The sequence below is a fragment of the Grammomys surdaster genome, unplaced genomic scaffold, assembly GCF_004785775.1.
Source record: "Grammomys surdaster isolate TR1022 unplaced genomic scaffold, NIH_TR_1.0 136, whole genome shotgun sequence".
In the NCBI taxonomy this organism is placed as follows: domain Eukaryota; kingdom Metazoa; phylum Chordata; class Mammalia; order Rodentia; family Muridae; genus Grammomys; species Grammomys surdaster.
Window position 1 is genome coordinate 3,036,147 of NW_021604594.1, and position 21,435 is coordinate 3,057,581.

At 35.0% G+C, this 21,435-nt stretch overlaps 1 pseudogene; it reads right to left on the reverse strand.

Annotated features, from left to right (window-relative positions):
* LOC114617399 overlaps nt 1–4,974 on the reverse strand; it is an 8,467-nt pseudogene extending 3,493 nt beyond the window's left edge.
* Nucleotides 4,975–21,435: the final 16,461 nt, after the last annotated feature.

Genomic DNA, 21,435 nt, shown 5'->3' on the forward strand with positions numbered 1-21,435 from the left:
GAGAGAGAGAGAGAGAGAGAGAGAGAGAGAGAGAGAGAGAGAGAGAACAAGTGAGAGACAGGAATAGAGGGGTTTAAATTTAGAGTCAAAAAGCTATATTTAATGCCCTGTACGAAGGAAATATGACAAATGGAGAAAACGATAACACACATCAGGAATTAGCACTCACAGTTGAAGTGTCCCATTTTGACACAATTTTATAAATAACTTTGTGGGAAAAGGTTTTTAAAAATAAAATTCTCAGGGCATCTGGCAATTTCAGATGTCTCCAATGAGTATTTCTCAGAGGTTGAAAATGGCTAAGGACACTTTGACTTTTTGATTCTTAAAAATTATAAATGATCAAGAACCAAAGGAAATTTGTTAAAGCTGAGTTATATATTTAGCAATTAACAATTACAGTCACCCAGCTGATACACTGAATTCATTAAAATGCACCTGCTTTATGAATAACCTTAGCTGGAGTTTCATATTAAAAAAAAAATCTCAATTATGTCCTTGTGAGAATTAGGGACCTCCTGGTGACTAGGAGGTTGGTTAACATATTTCTACAGAACAGAAATTCTCTGTAATGATGTGAATGTACTTTGCTTTTAGTCAGGGTAAGATAAAGGGTATATAAAATATGTATCTTTAATTTTAAGAACAATAGCTTACTTAAGCCCATAAAGCATTAAGAATAAAACACCAAGAACTACTGTGGCCCATTTTAGATGATAATGTATTAGAGTGTGCTTATTTCGAGTGGATGGAATGATTCTGTCTCTTTACCTCATGATGTGAAAAAACTCTCGAGTGCTTGTTTTCAGTATCTATCATACCACAAGTACTGTACTAGACAATAAAGATAACATCAAGAACAAAGGAATCAAACATCTGCTCATGTACACAAACACCCCTACCACTGCTGTCACCACCACCATGAATCCAATTTTTTCATATAGCAATCAAGGCAAGAAATGAAGAAAAATTGTGTGATGTTTTATATTTCTAAAAGTTTAAAATTTGTTAATACTTATAGCCAGATAATCAGCATTCATTATACCTCAAGAGTTAGTGAAGAACATAGAAAAAATTTAAAATGTTCACCTTTCACCTCACAAAAACATACTATTACTCTAAATCAACATGCTTAATGCCTACATGTTTATGAATAATAAATAAGTATATGAATCACACTGTTTCCAAAGTAAGGGGGGAATATTTAGATTAGCATGTATAAATATACAATATATATTTATAGCCTCTTTTACTCTATAAATATCTGGATTTAGATATTCATGTTTTATCTTAATTAACAAATGATTTACTTAGCTTTTGAAATAGAATTATTCATCATTATTTAGCTTGTTAGAAAAACTCCTAACAATCTATATTTATCTATATTTTAGAGTTATAACTGTATAACTGCATATATAAGGAGTTATATGTACATATGAGTGAAAGAATAACAATGATTCCATGACTATAGAAAACTTACAGGCTTCACAGATAATAGAAAGAGCCTCTCATTTTAATTCTGTGTAGCTACCATGTGAAACATGAAAGCTTGCCCAAGTGAGTATTGTCTTTTAAAGTCCTATATTTAAAGATTTCGATGCTAAATGTTCTCTCACATTTGCCTAGGCTGAGCACTCTGGAGCTCTATGGTTTTTTTCACAGTCATATTGTCTCTCTATTCTATTCAATTTCTGTTCCATTATCAATATTTCAGATTGCTGTATCACCTCCTTCCTTTTAGGCACTGGCTGGAACATAAGAGAAGAGTATATTTTTCATCATCCTTTCCTGACATTGATTAAAGGGACTATAATTAGTATTGTTCTTATTTTATTTCATGGGGGAAAGGATTCTGGCAGAAAAGATTTTTCTGATTTTCAATCTCAAATTATAATTTTAAAATTAGTCTACCTTTCCTTCTCATGTATTTCACACTGATGAGGATAATTAATAATTGCTGTGACCTTTTTAGAAGGCAAACTGATTATTTAATATCTAAAGCATAAAAAACTCCAGAACAAGATAATTTGCATCATAGTGAAGAATTTTAGAACTGAAAATACAAAAATAACCATAGATTTATGTACTTTCACCTCTAAACTTATTTATTGATTTGAATGACTAGAAAGAATTTAAAAAAAATGTTGCTCAATAATGTGTCACTGACTGGTATTTATAGTAAATATCCAAAACAATTCTAGAGGGTCATTACTTGTTCTACATACATGTATGCACAGACATGAAAGTATCTGCCATAGGGGCACAGAAGACAATTCACATTAGATGGAGGATTACACATTGTACAAATAGAATTGCCTAAGTGTAGCTATCAAGTATAAAGTTAACTTTATGATAAAAGGTAATTTTTTTGCACTTTGTATCTTAAGTTTTCTCCAGTTGGCATTTATAGTATGGAAAGAAATGTCAACTAAATTCCCTTTAATGAAATGTAGTTTCAAAGGCTGCTTCCAAAATAATACTCAGTTCTGATAGAAAATTATAAATAATATAACACAAAGAATAGCAGCAGCAATGGCAAGGCTAGCTGTAACTCCAGAAGCACACAATATCTTGGACTTTAGGAACAAGCTGAAATTTTTGTATCAAGATGTGAACTATGATAATCACTTGTTGATGGTTAGGTGAATTTTTTTTCTTATAGGAAATTAAAATAAATCATTTGTTAAACATAAAAAATACCTTAAAATTAAAGAGCTTCATTTTATTTGAGGCATATGTGTATTTATTATAAATAGAAGATTACATATCATTTTACCTTTTACTCAGAAATAATTGAATAAATTTATTTTTAATGTATATTCCAAATATTGTTAAATCTAATGTTTAAAATGCTTTAAACATTATGCTAAATAATGCTAAATTAAACAAAATGCTGAAAAGTTATGAAAATAGGATTTCTACACATTTTCATACTTAAAATAATATTTTTCAAGGTCTTTAAGCCAATTCCTATTTCCCAAACTTAGAGTTTACCCCTCACTTAGTTGTTTGTGAGAAAATAGATTCTGTTGTGCCCTGTATGCAAGAAGTCCAAATGTGTGGGGCTGTTCTAAAACCAGAGTTCTACAGGAATATTCTAATTGGAGTCCTATGCAGTATGTACTTCTCTTGCCAGCTTTTAGTGCATCCTGAGACCCAATGAACATGCCACACACTCTCTCTCTTTAAAGCCAGGTCAGACAGTGGAGAATTTCATTCAAGAATTGAATCCCATATTCCACATTTATTCTCTCTCTCTAACACTAAGTTTCCTGTCCCCTTCCTTCATAGTAGAGACCTTGGGGTTACACTGGATCTTTGTACCTAAGTATCAGGATTCTAGCTTATGTTCTATAATTAAATAACTGCTGAATATTTCCTTCCGGAATTAGGCAAGGTGAGCACAACTCTAGTTCCCTCTCCTCAGAAGGCAGACAAGAGGAGGCCTTGAATCTCATGACTGAGATCAGGCTGAACAACACAGAGTCACCATCGCTATTTTGTTTGTTATCTTGCTCTTTATAGTTTTGTTTTTTCCTTTTGCCAAAATCTTCACAGATGCAGAGGACTTCCGTGTTGAGAGTTTTGTGGAGGTATTCATCTGTTTGGCACTCAGACACATAATGTTATTTATTTTTTTCATTTGAATGAATTCCTTCACTTTGTTCTCACACACTTCACTTGCCAGCAGGCCACACAATCATGCATCTTGGTAGTAGACATAAACTTTCCCACAGATGTAAATTCTAAATAATTAGCAGCATTTTAAAAATAGTCTTACTATTGGTTTTAGTGTAAGTTACATTTTTCAGTAGATGGTTAATGCCGAATTTCTTGTGAAAATTATTGGAATATTTAGAAGCACACCTACAGTGTCTGAGTGTAGTTTGCCCCTCACTCAATTAAATATAATTAGATCTTACTATTTGTTATACTTGTCAAATTGAAATACTATATCATTTAATAGTTTTTTCTTTACTCTTTTCTCATATATTACATCCTTTTGACATTTTCACTTCCTTCTTTCCTAGTACTTCCCCTCTCTCCAAGATCCAATCCTCCATTTTCTTTCAGAAAAGAATGTGTCTCTTAGGAAATTCAATCGAACACAGCATGATAATAATACAGCATATGTCCTCATGTCAAGGCTAGATGAGGGATTCCGGTAGGAGTGAGAGGGTCCCAAAGCAGGCAAAAGCTGTAAGACAACTCTTGATCACACTATTATTATGATGATCACAAGAGCATCAACCTACATAATCATAATATACATGCAGAGGACCTATATCAGATCTCTATAGGCCTCCTCATTGCCTGTTCAGTTTCTGTGAACCCCTATGAACCCTGATTAATTGACTTTGTTATTCATGTTCTTGTAGAGTCCTACACCCCTACAATGCTCTCTGCTCTTCCTCAAGATTCCCAGACCTCTGTCTAATGTTTGGCTGTAAGTCTCTACATTTGAACCTATCAATTTCTGGATGAATTCTTTCAGATGGTTTCGTCTGCTAATATAGCATTATCATTAGGAATCACTTCATTGGCTTATTTTTTCCAGTTGTCTTTTGTTCTATCCAAGGTCTCTGGGCTATCTATCTAGCTTCTGGTCCTTGGACCCCAGGCAGTGCTAGGCATGTGCTTCCTCTCATGCAATGGATCTCAAATTGGACCATTCATTGGTTGGCCACTCCCACATGTTCTGTACCACCTTTACTTAGCACATCTTGCAGGCAGGACAATTTTTATAGCTTAAAAATTTTGTGGCTGGGTTGGTATCCCAATCTCGCTTCTGGAAGTCTTTCCTGATTACAGAAGCTGGCCTTTTCAGTTCCTTTTTCCTCCTTTACTGCGTCTTTGCTAGGGTCACCCACTTAGATTTCAGGGAGTTTCCACCTCACTAGGTTTCTACCTTGTCCTGAAATGCACCCCAGTTGCACCCATCTCTCCCAATATTCTTCCTCACAACCACCTGATCCCTCTTGTTTCATCCCCACCATCCCCTAGTCTACTCTCTATTTTAGGAGGGCTATAGAAATCTGATGTAGGTCCTCTGCATATATATGATGGTTATGTAGATTAATGTTCTTGTGGGCCTCATAATAATGTAATCAAGGGTTATCTCATAACTTTTACCTGATTTTTGGAACCCTTTTACTCCTACCGGAATCCCTCCTCTAGCCTTGACTTGAGGATATGTGCTGTCTTATTGTAATTTGTTATGCCGTGTTTGGTTGATATCCCTAAGAGGCTCATTCTTTTCTGAAAGAAAAATAGCTATTCTATCTACTGTTTTGGCATCTGTAGTCTACTATGGTCTGATTTTTAGAGTCTTTGTTGAGAAGCCAGACATAATTCTAATAAGTCTGCCTTTATATGTTACTTAGATATTTTTCCTTACAGCTTTTAATAATCTTCCTTTTTATACATGTTTAGTGTTTTGATTATTATATGGTGATGGATCTTAACTACTTTCCTGGTCCAATCTATTTTGAATTTTTTAAGCTTCCTCTACCCTTATAAGCTTTTCATCTTTAGGTTAGAATAATTATCTTTTAAGATTTTGTTAAAAAATATGTTCTCAGTCTTTTATCTGGGAATCTTCTCCTTATTCCTGTTATCCTTAGGTTTGATCTTTTCATGGTATCCAAGGAAGCCTGGATGTTTTGTGTCAGGAATTTTTTAGAGTCTCCATTTTCTTTGACAGATGTATATATTTCTTCTATTTTATCTTCAACACCTAAGATTCTCTTTCATCTCTTATATTCTTTTGGTGATGGCTTACACCTTTAGTTCTTGCTTACTTACCTAGATTTTTCCATTTCAAGAGTTCCCTCAGTTTGCATTCTCCTTATTGTTTCTAATTCAGTTTCAGATCTTGGGCAGTTTATTTCTTTCCCCTGTTTGTTTGTTGCTTTGTTTTTCTTGGCTTTCTTTGAAGGATCTGTTCATTTCCTCCATTGTTTCTTTGTTTTCTATATTTATTTAAAAATTTTATAGTTGGTTTAAAGATAGTTTTTCTTTACTTTAGCTGTGTTGCAATATTCAGTGCTTACTGTAGAACGAATATTGGGCTACAGTGGTGCCATATTGCTCTGGCTCTTGTTGACTGTGTTCTTACACTGGTATCTAGGCATCTGGTTTGGGAATGATTACAGGTCTAGGTGTTGCTTTCTGAGTTTCTCTTTGTTGAATGGATATTTTCTTCCTTGGTTTCCATTTTCTTTTCTGTCTTTTGGTCTTTGTGGCCTGGGTTTCTGGCAGCTGGAATAATCTCTGCTCCAGCAGAAGTTCTCTGTAGCAGTTGGCGGCTAGACTTCTGGTGGGTAGGGTGGTCTTTGGTCCATCACGATATGTCTGCTTATTCTTCTAACTGATGTGGCCTGCACCTGAGCAGCAGATATCCAACCTTGTAGCTATTTAATAGTTTCAATTCATACTTCCACCATTGCTATCAAATCAAGCCATCTCCTTGTATATAAAAATTAACAAAACCTCCAGGGAAAAGAATGATTGGGGCTACATGATAAAAATAATTAATTGTAATTAAAGAGCATTAAAAGTAACAGAAATACTTTATGGTATAATGGTAATGAGAAAAACTATTGGTAAATCAATAAACTACATGTACATTAAGTGTCCAACTGTTAAAATTATTTAAGAAATTATATTGAGTAAACCAGCTGGAAATAACCCAAAACCTTAAGAAATATTCTGTATGTTATTTTGGGTTCAAAAAGTTAAGAACAATCAACCAACATAAGAATTTATAAAATCAAAACTATATTGATATTATAACTGAGTTTGGATTAAAAACATTTGAATACTATAAAGAAATTGGCCTGTCAAACACTTAATAATCTTAACAATTCCTGAGGCCATTCATTGATAAGTATATTATGGTTGAAACATTTGCCTTTTAAAAGTAAAAGTGTCACAAGAAGAAAATGGGCTCTAGAAAGTGTAAGATTATAATCAACTCACATCCGGTGAGTTTAATCTCAAGAAAGCAAAATGTACTTCTCTATCAAAACCATAAACATTACAAATAAATTGAATTTCATGAATACATACATATAGCACAATTTGTTGGATTTGTTGTATAAGTGTATCAATTTATTATATGTCAGGTAGAATTTTTCCACAAGGCTCAAACTGTCAGTTTTAATGTGTGTTGCACGAGTGCAATGGAATAGTTAAACCATCTGAGATAATTAGGTCTTCCCTGTGCCCAACCTTTTCATAGTGGTATGTGAAGAGTCCTTTTGAAACTCAAGAGAAGTCATCAAAAATATGTATTAATGTTTTAGCTAAGTGCATGATTTTGTATTATACCACATTGATAACACTCCTGTGAAGTTCCCTGTATTTACTGTTGCTTTGTCTGCGAGTAGCAGAGGCTACGATTTTTATCTTATGCCATTATCTTCATGTCTTCATTTGTATTTGGATTCTTCTAGTGGCTTCTTCCAAGACAACTAAAATTTTCATTTGTAATTTGTTTTTTGCAGAAGCCCTAGTCATGTAGAACATAGAGACACACAGACTGTTATAGGCCCATGATTATATTGCCTTTTGTTCTGAGACTGGGCCTTGGTTAATGGCCTATACATTGCTTCAGGAATTATTTTCCACTGTGGCACAGAATGTCTGGTGGAAGCTGAGATTGGCTATTTCCATTTATCATGTCTGTTAACCTCTTAAAAAACCCAATGTCATTAGGTTCTAGTAAACTGGTTTCCTGTGAGAGGGGAGGTATAAGTACAGAAAAGAAAATGCCCTGGCTGTTTCATTGTTATTCAGAGAGTTAGCAGGAGGGAATCTCAGACCTTTGCCCTGAGAAATTGGTTAGCCTCCTACAGGCTTAAATTGGAAGAAATGTTGAATTAAAAAAAAAAAAAAGCCTAACTCTCCAAGTCCTGTAGCCATCGTTTTAATTTTCAAGTTTATGCACACAGCACTTCTGACAGCTCACTGATTATAGCTTAGATTTCCCTGCCTTGTCCTGAATCCAGCAGTGGACTTCGGGCTCTGGGCTGCTTCTCATGTAACCTCTAATTCTCTGTGTTTACCTGTATCTTCAGTTTGAAGGACAGTAGTTCACCTTTGATAGATGAGGAAAGTTGTTGTTTATACTAATAAGTATATATACAAACATTTTTTTCCTCTCTTTGAATAGAAGTGATGGAGGCACACACTTTCTGGTCCTCTATCTCTCTGTGGTGAAAGACCATGGTAAAATATGAGTCATCAAAATGCAGACATTAGACTTCATCACAAACTCTCCACGACTGCACCCTGAACTTAACTGTTTAGATTTTAGAATAGTCAGAAGATTTCCTGTTTAAACTGTCCAATGCTCAATGGGGCATAGTTTAATAGTTTGTTTCTCCCTAACTCAACAGTATGTTGTTGTTTAAAGTTCTGAAATATGAGTGAGTACATACTGACATTACAATAGAGACCCTTTCTAATTTTAAAATAATACAAATAACAATGCCCAAAACTATAACGATATATATTATTTTTGACAAAGCAAAAATATGACATGAGTTTTATTTGTTATTTCTTAAACCAGGTTCTTTTCTTTTTTCCTTTTCAGTTTTCTTCTCTTAAAATTAGAACACTTTCTGCTTATTAAGAATCACCTCACAGAGAAAAAGAAAAAAATAAAATCTCTTGCAATTATCATTTGGGAATGAGTTTTCATACTACATGCACATCAATTCTCCCTCGAAAGGAGGCATACCTATTTCAAGACTTCTTTTAAAATTACAATTTAGTTCGTATTTGTGTCAGAATTGTTTAGTCTATCTGAATTGCCCCGAGAAAAAATATGCTAAGGAGGCTTTATAAAAGGAAAACTTCTTGTTATTCAACTCCTATGTTCCTCCTGAGAATTTCTTTAAACACATCTATTTTAAGAACCTGTGGGGAAATTTACATTTTAGCCTGAGCTGTTGTAAACAACAAATATAAAAAAGATTCAAATAGAGTTGCTGAAGCAGGAGTGTGTTCAATTACTCCAGCAATTCTTTAGTGTCTATTTATATATGTTACTAATAGTTCCCTCAGAAATATTTACAGAGAGAAGAAATAGGATGTTAGGAGCAAGTATCTACTAGTCCATAGTACATGTTCCAACAGATAAATTATTGTAATACAAATTCATATATATCTATGTGTTACAGAACTACAGCTGGGTTAATAAGAAATGTACAACTAAAACATAAATACAAGTGATTTTAAACAAAAATGTATATATATAAAACCAAGTCCTTGACAATATAAATACCAACATAGCTGTCAGTTAAAGGAACAAAGGAAAATAGTTAATAATACAATTTTTGACTTTTTTCAGACATCTTTTTTTTTTAATTTTCCCTCCCACTATTTATCTCCTGCTATACTCCATAATTACAGTCACTTGGTTTTCCTATATCTCTCATAAGATCACAAGTATGCTGTTATTCCTTCTCTGCTCTCTCATTTTCCCACCCCATCAATGGTCTTTATTTTGCTGTTCTGCAGTTACTCTAGGACATGCGCTCACAGCTCAAGATTTGGATCTAGATTCCTTGGATGAGAGAGATCATGTGATATTTGTCTTTCTGGGTATGGGCTACCTCACTCAATATGATCTTTTCTAGCTTCATCCATTTACCTGCCAATTTCATTTCATCTTTCTTTATATCTCAGTAGTATTTCATAGTATATGTGCACATTTTTGTTATCCATTCATCAGCTGAAAGACTTTTAGTTAGTTTCCATTTCCTGCCTATTGTGAATAGATCAACCAAGAACCTAGATAAGCAAGGAGGTAGAGTTATGAGCTAAGTCTTTGTGTAGATGCCAAGGAATGGCATATCTGAATCCAATGGAAGATTTTTTTTTTGAGAATTCTATTGGTTTGTTTCCAATCTCCCATACAGTAATGAGTGTTCCCTTGTCTCTACATTGCCTCTGACATTTGCTTTTGGTTGTTTTGTTGATCTTTCCCTTTCTAACTGAGGTAGAAAAGATCTCAAAATTGATTTTCATTTCCCTAATTGATAAGGACAACAGTTATATATGTTTTTAAAATTATTTCTAAGACATTTTTCTTCTTTTGCGAGCTCTCTGCTCAGATCCATGTCCCATTTTTGAATGGGTCTTTTGTATTTTTTGTGACTCTTTGTTTTTGAGTTCTTTCTATATTCTCCATGTTAATCTTCTGTCAGATAAATAGGTGGCATAGATTCCTATTCTCTGGGTTTCTTCTTGCCCTAGTTGTTTACTTAGCTCTGCAGAGCTATTCAGTATTATGAAGTCCCACTTGTCAATTTAGGACTTTAACTCTTAGGCAAATGGAGTCTTATTCAGAATTCATTTTTACATGTTTTTCGATAGAGCACTGGCTATGTTTTCTTCTAGCATATTCAATGTTTCACTTTCCAGAGTTAGTTCTTTGAGCCATTTGAAATTATTTTTGCACACAGTAATATTTATTGATCTATTTTAATTTTTCTGAATGTAGACATCTGGTAGAAGCTTTATTTTCTACAATTTAGGTCCTCAACATCTTCAGATATCAGACGATAAATGTTATGTGTATTCATGTTTGGGTCTTTGATTTTGTTTCATTGGTCTATGTGTCTGTTTTGTGCCAGTATCAGATTGTTTTTATTACTATGGCTCTATAATATGCATTAATATCTAGAGAGTTAATCCCTCCATATCTATCAATATAACTATAATACACTTAAGACAGTATATGAATGTACATATATAGTTTAAATGAAAAAATTTCACCCAGTCAGATAATGCTTCCTCCAAGAGCCAACGATCATCTAACAAAACATCCCAACAACTGACCTGAAAATCTTTCCTATTAGTTGTTGGACAAAGCTGTACAAAGTTTTTCAATCTATTACATTCTGCTACTATTTTTCTTGCTTGCCCACAGAGGTAAAAGACAAGCCACTATTGAAGACAGCATATAATTCAGAATCAGGGCCCATCTGCCTAGTCAAGAATGGGATTGGTGGGGACAGAAAAACAGGATTCCTACCCCTGGGATAGGGCTAACTGATATGGGATAGTGCTTATTGCTAAGGTGGACATAAAGCTTGTTTGTATAATAATGTACATATTTTACATTCCTCCTGTAAGGAATGCCTTCTCTATTAATGTTACTAACTCCATGTTAATCTAAGACAGCATGACTCCAGGAGGTGAAGATGTGGCTAATGTCTCAGCAAAACGGTAAAGAGTGGGACCTTGAGGACAGCCTTAAAGGTTGTGGAAAAGAACTCTTAAAAATATGAGTTCAAAAGTATATGATTTTTCAACTATGCAAAAAATAAAAATGCAATATGAATTATATAAGGGGCTTCACAAATCCAAAGGAACAGAGGCAGCTGCGTTAATGAGCAAGCTTGTCAGAAAGATAGGAAGGCAGGCAGATTCCTGAGTTCAAGGTCAGCCTGGGACGTTTGCAGTCTAGACCTAGACGTGGTAGAAATGATCATTTCAGGACTGAGTCCCACCCCAGCTTCTTTAGCATCTGTGATTAACAGAGACAGGCAGATCTCTGAATTCTTTTGCAATGTTATAAATAAAACAAAAACAAAATATGCACTTCCTGTCTCCTGAAAATTAAGGGGCAGGGGTCACCAGATGCTGATTCATAGGATTATCAAAAGGAAACCTAAAGTAAATAACTGCATTGATATGTAAAATGTAAAATAAAAGACTGGGTTTATTATCTGTAGGAGATGAGCTATTCAGAAAGAATTTTTTAGAATTGCAAGACAGAACTGCTTGGAGAACTGTCTCAAGCAGAATATAAGGAGAGAGAGCTGTCTGGATATCTCCAGAAAAAGCAGATCAGAGAGAGAAAGAAGAACAAAAGGAAATAATGTAGTGCAGAGGGAAAGAAGACTGGAAACCTGTCTCCAGCAGAGCATAAGCCACCAGCTTAGACCCACAATTTGACTTCAAGCCAATTGTTTTTCCACTCTCAGACACCCATCTTCTCAGGAACTTGAACCTAGCTAAGTCTGGTCCTTGGGATCCATCAAACCCTGAGTTGTAAAAACCACTTGAAAGTCTTCTCCATGAAGACTAACTTTCATGGTTCTAGAAGTCATCATGCAAGATTACAAAGGAGGAAAGCAACCAATAACCCTACCCAACTATGACACCTATAAACCATAAATTTTTTAGCATGCTATGAGAACTCTGAGGTTGTAGTAGTGCCATATATGCATTGGCGGTAACCAGCGGATCTCTCATTGTACCTTAGATCAATTCAACAATCCAGAAATTATGTCTGGTACTGAAAACCTAACAAACAACTATGGGTTTGTGATGCCATGGACCTTGTAGAAAAACCTACAACAGCCACTTTACAAAATAAGAATAACTCTTATCTGCATTCTAAATTCTTGTCCCATACACAGTGAAGTATAATCAACACGCTTCACCAAGGTAAGTTCTCTTCCACAGACTCCTACAGAAACTAGAGCCCAGTCCAAACTGAAACATCTTCAAAATTAAACTTGCCCCTAAAGCTTAGAGAACATTGTGTGAAAGAGCATGGAAACAATGCAATAACCAGAGGAACAGGGAGTCCATGATGAGATTGCTGCTCCAAACAATATTAGAAGCGGCATCGTAAAGTCTTATCATAGTAACAGCAGAAACATGAGCTCAACAGGGTGATACAAAAATAGATGGAAACTTGGACAGGAGAAAGCTCATGAGACCTCCATCCTATACAAAGAAGTAGAGGCAAATAAGGAATTTTGAGAGCAGGAGAAATTGTCTTCTTCAGGGAAGAACATGCCAAGTGATTATCCAAAATCAAATGGTCATTCCTGAAAACACACATACATTATACATAATAAACAGTTTATACTTACATATTTAAGGACAAACATGTATGTTTATAAGAACAATTAATGAAAAAATTGCACAAATTTGAAAATGAATAAAAAGGGGTACATGAGGGAATGAGGTGACTATATTATAATAATAAAAATAAAATAAATTTAAACTGAATGAAGGAATGTAGTTGCTGTGAAAATGGAGTGTGAATCTTAAATACTACATAAGTATATTATACATAAGTGTACAAGTGTGGGATCCTGAAAAGATGGCTTGGTTTCTGGTAGAGCAGTGGCTGGAGATAGCTGGAGACCCAACAGATGTCCATGCCTGTGAAGGACGACTTATATTTCACTGTGCCCCCAGACTCCAGGTTCCTAACACATTGTTTAAGATCTCTATTGTTCCATGCTTTTCAGTCACATAGGGCAATGCAGCCCCTCCCAAAGAAGTTTGTGTCACCCAGCACAGGTAGAAGTTGTGACTACAGGCTTCAGCCTCATGAGATTTCCATATTAATGAGATACTTAAAGGCCAGAGGATGTAGCCAATTAAGCATTCCTTCTTAAACCCTCCACCCTCCTCCCTCCCTATTTAACTCAGGTCTGCCATGAGTTGCAGGGGGTATAGCCATACTCATCTACCATCCACCACGACAATAAAGCTTGTAAAAGCATGGACTTCCTCATGTCTCTTGAGGCCCACAGTGATGAAATGTGGAGAAGACCTTTAATGAGCTGTTGTTGCCGCCACTGCCGCCAAAGCTGCCTAATCTCCTGTCAAGGACTTCTCTGCGTTCCAGATATGGGGACTGCCGATTCAAGCAAGCTAGCTGAGCTGCTGAGTCAGCCAAGTGAGTACAGTAACCAAAGAATCTCTTTCCCATGGAGCACTCTCAGGGGTTTCTCTCTCCCTTGCTTCTCTAGCATCTCTGTTCTTCTTCGGCTCCAGCGGCATCTGGGAGCCCAAAGAATGGAGACCACCGGCCTCCAGGTTCACTCGAGATCCCTGCCTCCCCCAACACCCCCTGTAGAACTTCAGACTGAGTGAGATCTCCCCGTGCCTGGGTGTGAGCCCTGCAGTGTCTGCCTGGCTTCTTGTGGAGTAAACTCAGTCAAAAATATTCCATGCTTCTGCTGCTCTCCAGAGCCACAGAACCACAACTACCCAACAAGATCCATGCACCTGCACCCATGTGTGAGCTGACAACCCCACATACATGTTTGTAAATACTACACATATTACTAGCATAACTATATATTACTAGCATAATTATATATTACACATATTACTAGCATAACTATAGCCTATATATGCATGTGTATTGACACAAATATAGTGTATAAATATGTGTATACATAGTTGTATTCTCAAGTACATTTTATACACACATATAGGAATTTTTAATTTAAGAACTTATTTTATATGCAATCACTACTGATTATTTCCTACATTGATATAAACTACAGGCATTCATGTCTTCCCCAAGTTCATGAAGCAAAAGTATGAATCTGATTGACTGTCTTGAGAATTGATATGATGTAATGACATTTCAAGATCAACGAATCTTAGACTGCTAAGAATCTTGGTGTATAAGAACCTTAAAAAACCTACATCAGATTTACATCAGATTACACTTGCTTGGAGGGTTGCTATTTTACCACCCAATGACTCACTAATTTGCTTGATGGTATTGCTTCGAATTTATCCAACTGTGTGTGTTTAATTTGTTAATGTATGTTCAGCTATATATAAATATATTCCTACGATTGTGTACAAATGTAATGTTACTGTGATAATTCTGCTACTCAATATCTGTGTCTTATGAGACAGTCTAAAATCTCACTTCATTTGAATCATAGTTTTTTCTAAGAAATTCTTATTAGATCATGTACTATGTTGCACCTATGTCTATATTAGCTAGTTGTCAGCATTAATATAGAAAATACATCACTCTGATGAATTATAACACATTCAATAATAAAATTAGCCTACTTGGAAGTCACCCTGTGAAGTCAAGGACACAGCTATAGGAAAGCATTTGCTATTTTAGTTGTCATTACTTGTAGGCCAGTAAGTAATTCTATGTTTACTCCTGAAATCCTAATCAAGATCATGGTGTGTTTAAACGTTCTTCAACTGAAATAGTAAATATGATATCCTTTATAATTAAGAAGATGTGGGAAAATAATTTTATATTTAAACAGCAATTGAAAAGAAACAGCACAAAGAGGAAGAATATTTTAATCATAGCTCTGAAGAGCTGACCATACCTTCTACTGCTCATCTATGGATCTAACCTGCCTTTCTCTTAGGCAAGACTAAGCCAGCTATGGTTTGTTTGTTTGTTTGTTTGTTTTTGTTTTTCTTTCTTCTTCAGAGAAAATCTAAAATTTGGTAGAAAGATTACAGAGAACAATACTGGAAAAAAAAGTGGTTTTTCCCCCATGAGCTAATAGTATCTCAAACTCCTAAAACACTTAAGCTTAAAAACTTAATGATGTGTTTATTTAAAAAGAAAAAAACTATTGGACATTTTGAGGCAACATATATCTAGCTTGAAATGAGCTAAAGTTGGAATGGAAGAAAAGTAGATCTGACACAATCAGTTACCAACCTCTCCTGAGCTGCAAGAACAAAGTGAACTGAAAAGAAAAGTGTCTTAAGTGTCTGCTCAGGATACCCAGGCCAAGTTCTCAACATAGAGGAGTTTTATTTGCCCCAAAGGAACTGAGGGCAGGGATAAGGGACAAAGAAAGGATAGAGACAGATAGAGGAAAAGTGAGAAGGGAAAAGGATCAAGGGAAAGGGGAGAGACGGGGCAAGAAAGAGTGGCAAGGGGTATTTTTCCAGAGTGAGACAGGACTGCCTCTGGATAGAGAAAAGACAGATCTGGCACATAGGAAAATGGTAGTTTATAACAGCAAAATGTCATCAGGTGTTTCATTTTAACTGGGCATATTTATTAGGTGAGCCTAAGGGGAATTTTGTTGCTGGACTTTAATTCACTGATAGCTGGACCTTGGTAATCAGCCTCAGGAGAAGGAATTGGCCAAATACGGGCATAGACTTTGGGGGCTTTAAGGATGTAATCAAACAGGATTTTGGTTTTTTTTTTTTGTAACAACAGTACTCAGCAGTACCACTTTTTTTTCTTTCTTTAGTTTTTTTTTTAATTTTTTCTCAAATCATAATTAATTCACACAGGGGTATAAACACAGAAAGGCAGGACGTGGAGCAGGGAATGACACTGGTGTGTGGGTGCTCAGGGGGAATACAGATATCTTCAGAACCGGGTATCGGCTGGGTGAATCAAACAGGTTTTAGCAAGACGGTCAGACAATCTGGAAGAAGGCTGGCCAGAGCTAAGGTCACTACCCTCTATGGCCAGAGTTCCTTCAAGAACCAAAACCCAGACATTTCTACTGGGGCTTTAGAGCTGTCACTGAAGGAGTTTGCCTCTGGAGGACAAGGGGTATTCATCTTAGGAATGTGTATATCAATGTGCCGAGGTGGAAACCAATGATCGCTTAGCAGCTCTCAGGAAAAGAAACAACACTTTCAGCTCTCCTAAGAAGTCATAAGAGGCTCTCTACAGTAACATTCACATACTCTGTAGGATAGAGAAAAGAACATTCTCTTACAGTGAGATGTGGAGAACCTCTCAAGCAAGACCTTATGCTCCTGCATGTTTACTTAAGTGAATTAATATACTTAGCTCAGTTCTACCTAATTATACCCATGGGAAGTGTCCCAGATGCTCATTTTTCATTGAGTGGTCCTCAAATTTTAATAGACAAATGTATTGCCCAGAGATATTTTGAGATATTATGAAATGATACAATCTAATTGAGAAGAACTAGAGTGCTGTCTCAGACTCTGTCTTTGACATAAACCACCAGGTGATGGCAGCGTATTTACTTTACTGCTGTAATTTGCCCTAGAAAATCAAAGGGGTCTCAAACTGCTCAGCGGACACAGAATAGCAAATTAAAAGCCTAGTGCCCAGTGCCTCCATGTTAACATACTCATGCTGAGAGATATTGTAGTGGATCTTCACTAGGATCCAGGTACTGATATGATTTACAGATCTTGTGTTCTTTTGTTTTTGTGTATATAGATTACACAAACACATGCAAAACACACACATGTGCATATATACATTGACACATACATACTCACACATACACACACATACACATTACATTAGGTAAAAATATCTATAGGCCTTGGAAAGACTTCAGTGGAGATGAAAATAGTCTGACAAAGTGTGGTATTAAACTCAGGTAATTCTACACACACACACACACACACACACACACACACACACACACATACACACTTACCATAAACTTTCTAAATTGGTATTCATAGAAATGATTGCAATTCACGGCATTTTTAATTCTTATATCCTTCCTGGCCATTTTATTTGCTTTCAAAATACTGGTAATCATTATTTGACCTTAAAAATTTTCAGGACAACTACTCCCTTTGAAAATAAGTTATCTTAATTTAATAAGTATTTTTTCTAAGTATCTCACAATCATAAAAGCAAGCCAAATATGAAAGATATATAGACATGTTTCATTAAGCAGCAAAAGATCTTGTGGTGGTTGGAAAAGAAATGGGCTACATATGCTAATAGATTTGAATGCTTGGTCTCCAGAGAGTCATGCTATTAGGAGGTGTGACCTTTTTGGAGGAAGTGTATTGCTGATGGTAGGCTTTGGGATTTCAATTGCTCAAGCCTGGGTCAAGGTCTCTCTGTTCCTGATACCTGAAGATCCAGATGTAGAGCTTGCAACTACCTCTCTAGCACCATGTCTGTCTGCATTCTATCATGCTTCCTACCATGACAATGGACTAAACCAGTAGTTCTTAGACTGCAGGTTATGACTCCTTTGGGTGGGTAATATATCAGATACCCTCTATGTGAAATATTTGTGTTATGCTTCATAGCAATAGCAAAATTACAGTTATGAGATTGCAATGAAGTAATTTTATGCTTGGGGATTACTGCAACATGAGGAACTATATTAAAGGATTTCAACATTAGGAAAGTTGAGAACCAATGGACTAATCCTCTGGTGTAAGCAAGGCCAAATTAAATGCTTTCTTTTATAAGAATTCATAGTCATGGTGTCTCTTCACAGCAAGAGAACATTGGTTAAGACAGTATTTGGGTTTGTTGTTGTTTTTTTCTTTGCTTGAAATTAATAATATAATTCTACAGCAAGATTTTAATGGCAATTTCAATCATCTTGCATTTTAATGCTGTAACCTAAGAGATGAAATTATTATAAAGAAATATTTAAACTTAGTTCTTTCAGAATAAAGTACATTAAAATCTACATTGATGAGATGACCCATATATTTGAGGGAAAGTCTTTAAATACACAACTTCAATATATTTATAGGTGACTATCATTTCAAATGTCTGCACTATGTGAATATGGTTTTGCTAGATGAGAATTTAGTCTGCATTGAATTATTACCAGGTATCAATCATCAGTCATTTTATACCACAAACAATTAGATTTATTCTCTAGAAGGTGACATCTACATATTTTAAATATATTGCATTTAACTAACTTTTGTCTTAACCATAGAGAAAAAGTTATGATTTAGAAAAACGTTTAAATTAATCATGCATATTAATAAAATATATTCATCTTTTAAAAATGATCTCCTTTGTAGAATGACTTTAGCTTCCAAATTAAATCTTTAAGCTTTATTTCCATCTGATTTCCCAGGATTTGTCCTCAGTTCTTAATAACATTTTTTCAGTGTATGGATGCTGTACACAATGATAGACTAAAGACATTTTTATTGATGTGTGCCATGTACTTTTACCATAGTAATCATCCATGCCTTTTCTCCTCCATTCACTAACCCACTTGCTTACCCAGACAGAGTAACACTTCTACTGTAATGCAACATTTTTTTGTAATAAGATGCCAGGTGATGGCAGCACCTCTCTTTCAAGGTTGTCAAGGTCATGTGGCTATCAATCTCCAATTCTCATGAGACACTTATATTGGCATTTTAAAAGCCCTGGTGTTGCTATGTGTAACATCCACCTTGCTAGAGAGGTATTAAATTGTGCTTGAGCTTACAATAATCCACCAGTTTGCTTTAAAAATATATTGTCCTAAAGTATAGATTCCTGTCTGAAATTATTTTTTTGTTCTAGCCTAATATTTAGGTTCCCGCCTGAGATTACTTCTTTGTTCTAGCCTAAGATTTAGATCCCTACCTGAAATTACTTCTTTGTACTAGCCTATGGAAGTGACCTTGGGCTAGGACAGGGAAGTAGACTCAGATACTTTGGTCATCCTGATGAGCCCTTAGAAACAGTGATCATGAAAGCATTCACATAATTGGGTTTAATGCCTTACTTTTTCTTTGACTATTTGTGTTTCTTGTATTGTTTGTTCCTTGACTATTAGCATCTATTGTATTGCTTGACTTTCAACCTAGAACTGACTTTAATACATGCATGTAATCAAAATGGTATAAAAGCATAAAGGAGGAGGGGGGATGTGATAGGTGGTTCTAGGGAGGGGAAATGGGGAAAGGGGATAACATCTGTATTGTAAATACATACATACATACATACATACATACATACATAAAATATCAAAAAGAAGCAAAGAAAAAATAAAAATATGTTGGCATGTGTATATTCACATGTGCACACATGCACACAAACATAAATTATATAGATCCTGAGATCCAAATACAGCATAAAATGTGATGTTTGTCTTCCTGGATTGTTATATATTATATTTTTGTTTAATCTGATGATCTATAGTTGTGTCCATTGTCCCATAAAATATATGTTTGCTTTCCCAAAGGCATTGTGTGCATGCACCACACTTTTTATTTCCATGAATCTGTTGATGAAAACCTAGACTGATTCTTTAGCTTGGCTGTTATGAATAGGGATTCAAGACCTGGATAAGCACAAGATATCATGAGGTTTGCTGATTTGGATTCTTTGGATTTGTTTTCAAAAGTGAAATAGTTTAACTTCATCATCCATACAATTTGGTCATAAGAAACCCCCATATTGATTTTTATAGAGGATATTTACATACATAGAGTAATTTCATAAAGTGATTTCATTGCTACAAATAGTGTATAAGGGGTTCCCCTCTCTACATGCCTTAATTATCATTTGTTGTTATTTGTTTTCTAGATGACTCTTATTCTGCTTGTCTTAGGTGGAATCTCAACAAACTTATTTTTTACTTCCAGGATTAATAAGGATGTTGAATATATTTTTCATCCTTTTTACACATTTATGCAAATGAAAAGCTGATCACCACTTTGGATAGCTTAGATGAGACCTACAACTAACCCAGCCTATACATGATTGAAAAAAGTATATCAAATTTGATTTAGAATATGTGTTTTTGTGTTGTCATTATATAAGCTATAATAGTTGTTTGGTTGATTTGGTTTTTCAAGACACAGTTTCTCTGTGTAGCCCTACCTCTCTTGGAACTCATTCTGTAAACCAGATTGGTCTCAAACTCAGATAGCTGCCTGACTTTATTTCCTGAGTGATGAGATAAAAGTCATATGCCATGGATGCCTGACTCAAATCTTAACCATAAGAGTAGAAACATATCTAAAAATAGCTAACAGAAGATTTGTGATGAGCCTTTCACAGACTAGTTGGTAACTTAAGAAATAATAAATTATATTATTATTCATATTATATATTTATGATAATTTCTATTAACTGTATGCATTTTCTATCATAACATTATGACAAGTGAGGTATAGAATTCCTGTTAAGATAGGGTAAATAAAATAAATTAGAATTATGTTAGCTCATCTTTATATAGCAGTCAACTTTTGAACATATTTTCTGGAAAGCTCAAGCCTGGGAACCTTATATTAACCAGTGCAATTGTGACATTCCTATCTCATTTCCAGGAACAACAAAATTTATAGCAAGGGAAATTTTATAGTTTGTGCTCTTTACTCACTAGTCACTTCTAAGTTCTCAAATTTGATAGTATCCAAGGTATATCATAAAACTGTAATATCAGCAAGCCATAGTGCAAAGTTAAATACTAAATAAGTAATCTCTGTATACGATCATTGTATGCTCTATAACATGTATTCTGAAACAGCATAGCTCTCAAGTTGTCATTATCATACAATGCTATAAAAAATTAAAATTAAAATTTACGTTTTTAGAGAATGGTTGACTAATGAAAACCTATTGATCATTCCTACAAAACCTGTTTTGGCATGGTTAAAATCATTGCCATAGCAGGGAAAGCACAAAATTTGATAGAAAGTGAAAGCTTGAAATATATGTTATAGATTTATTTCCCCTCGTCTAATCTCTTGGCTTGTTACATGCTACATGTTCACCCATGCTTTTCAATATCAGCACATGCTAATTACCAAAGTTCTTTTTAATTGCTTTCTCTACAGCATTTACTATAGATTCAAAATCACCATGCCTGAACTCAAGTTGTATTACAGAACAATAGTGATTAAAAACTGTATGGTATTGGTACAGAGACAGGCCGGAAGATCAATGGA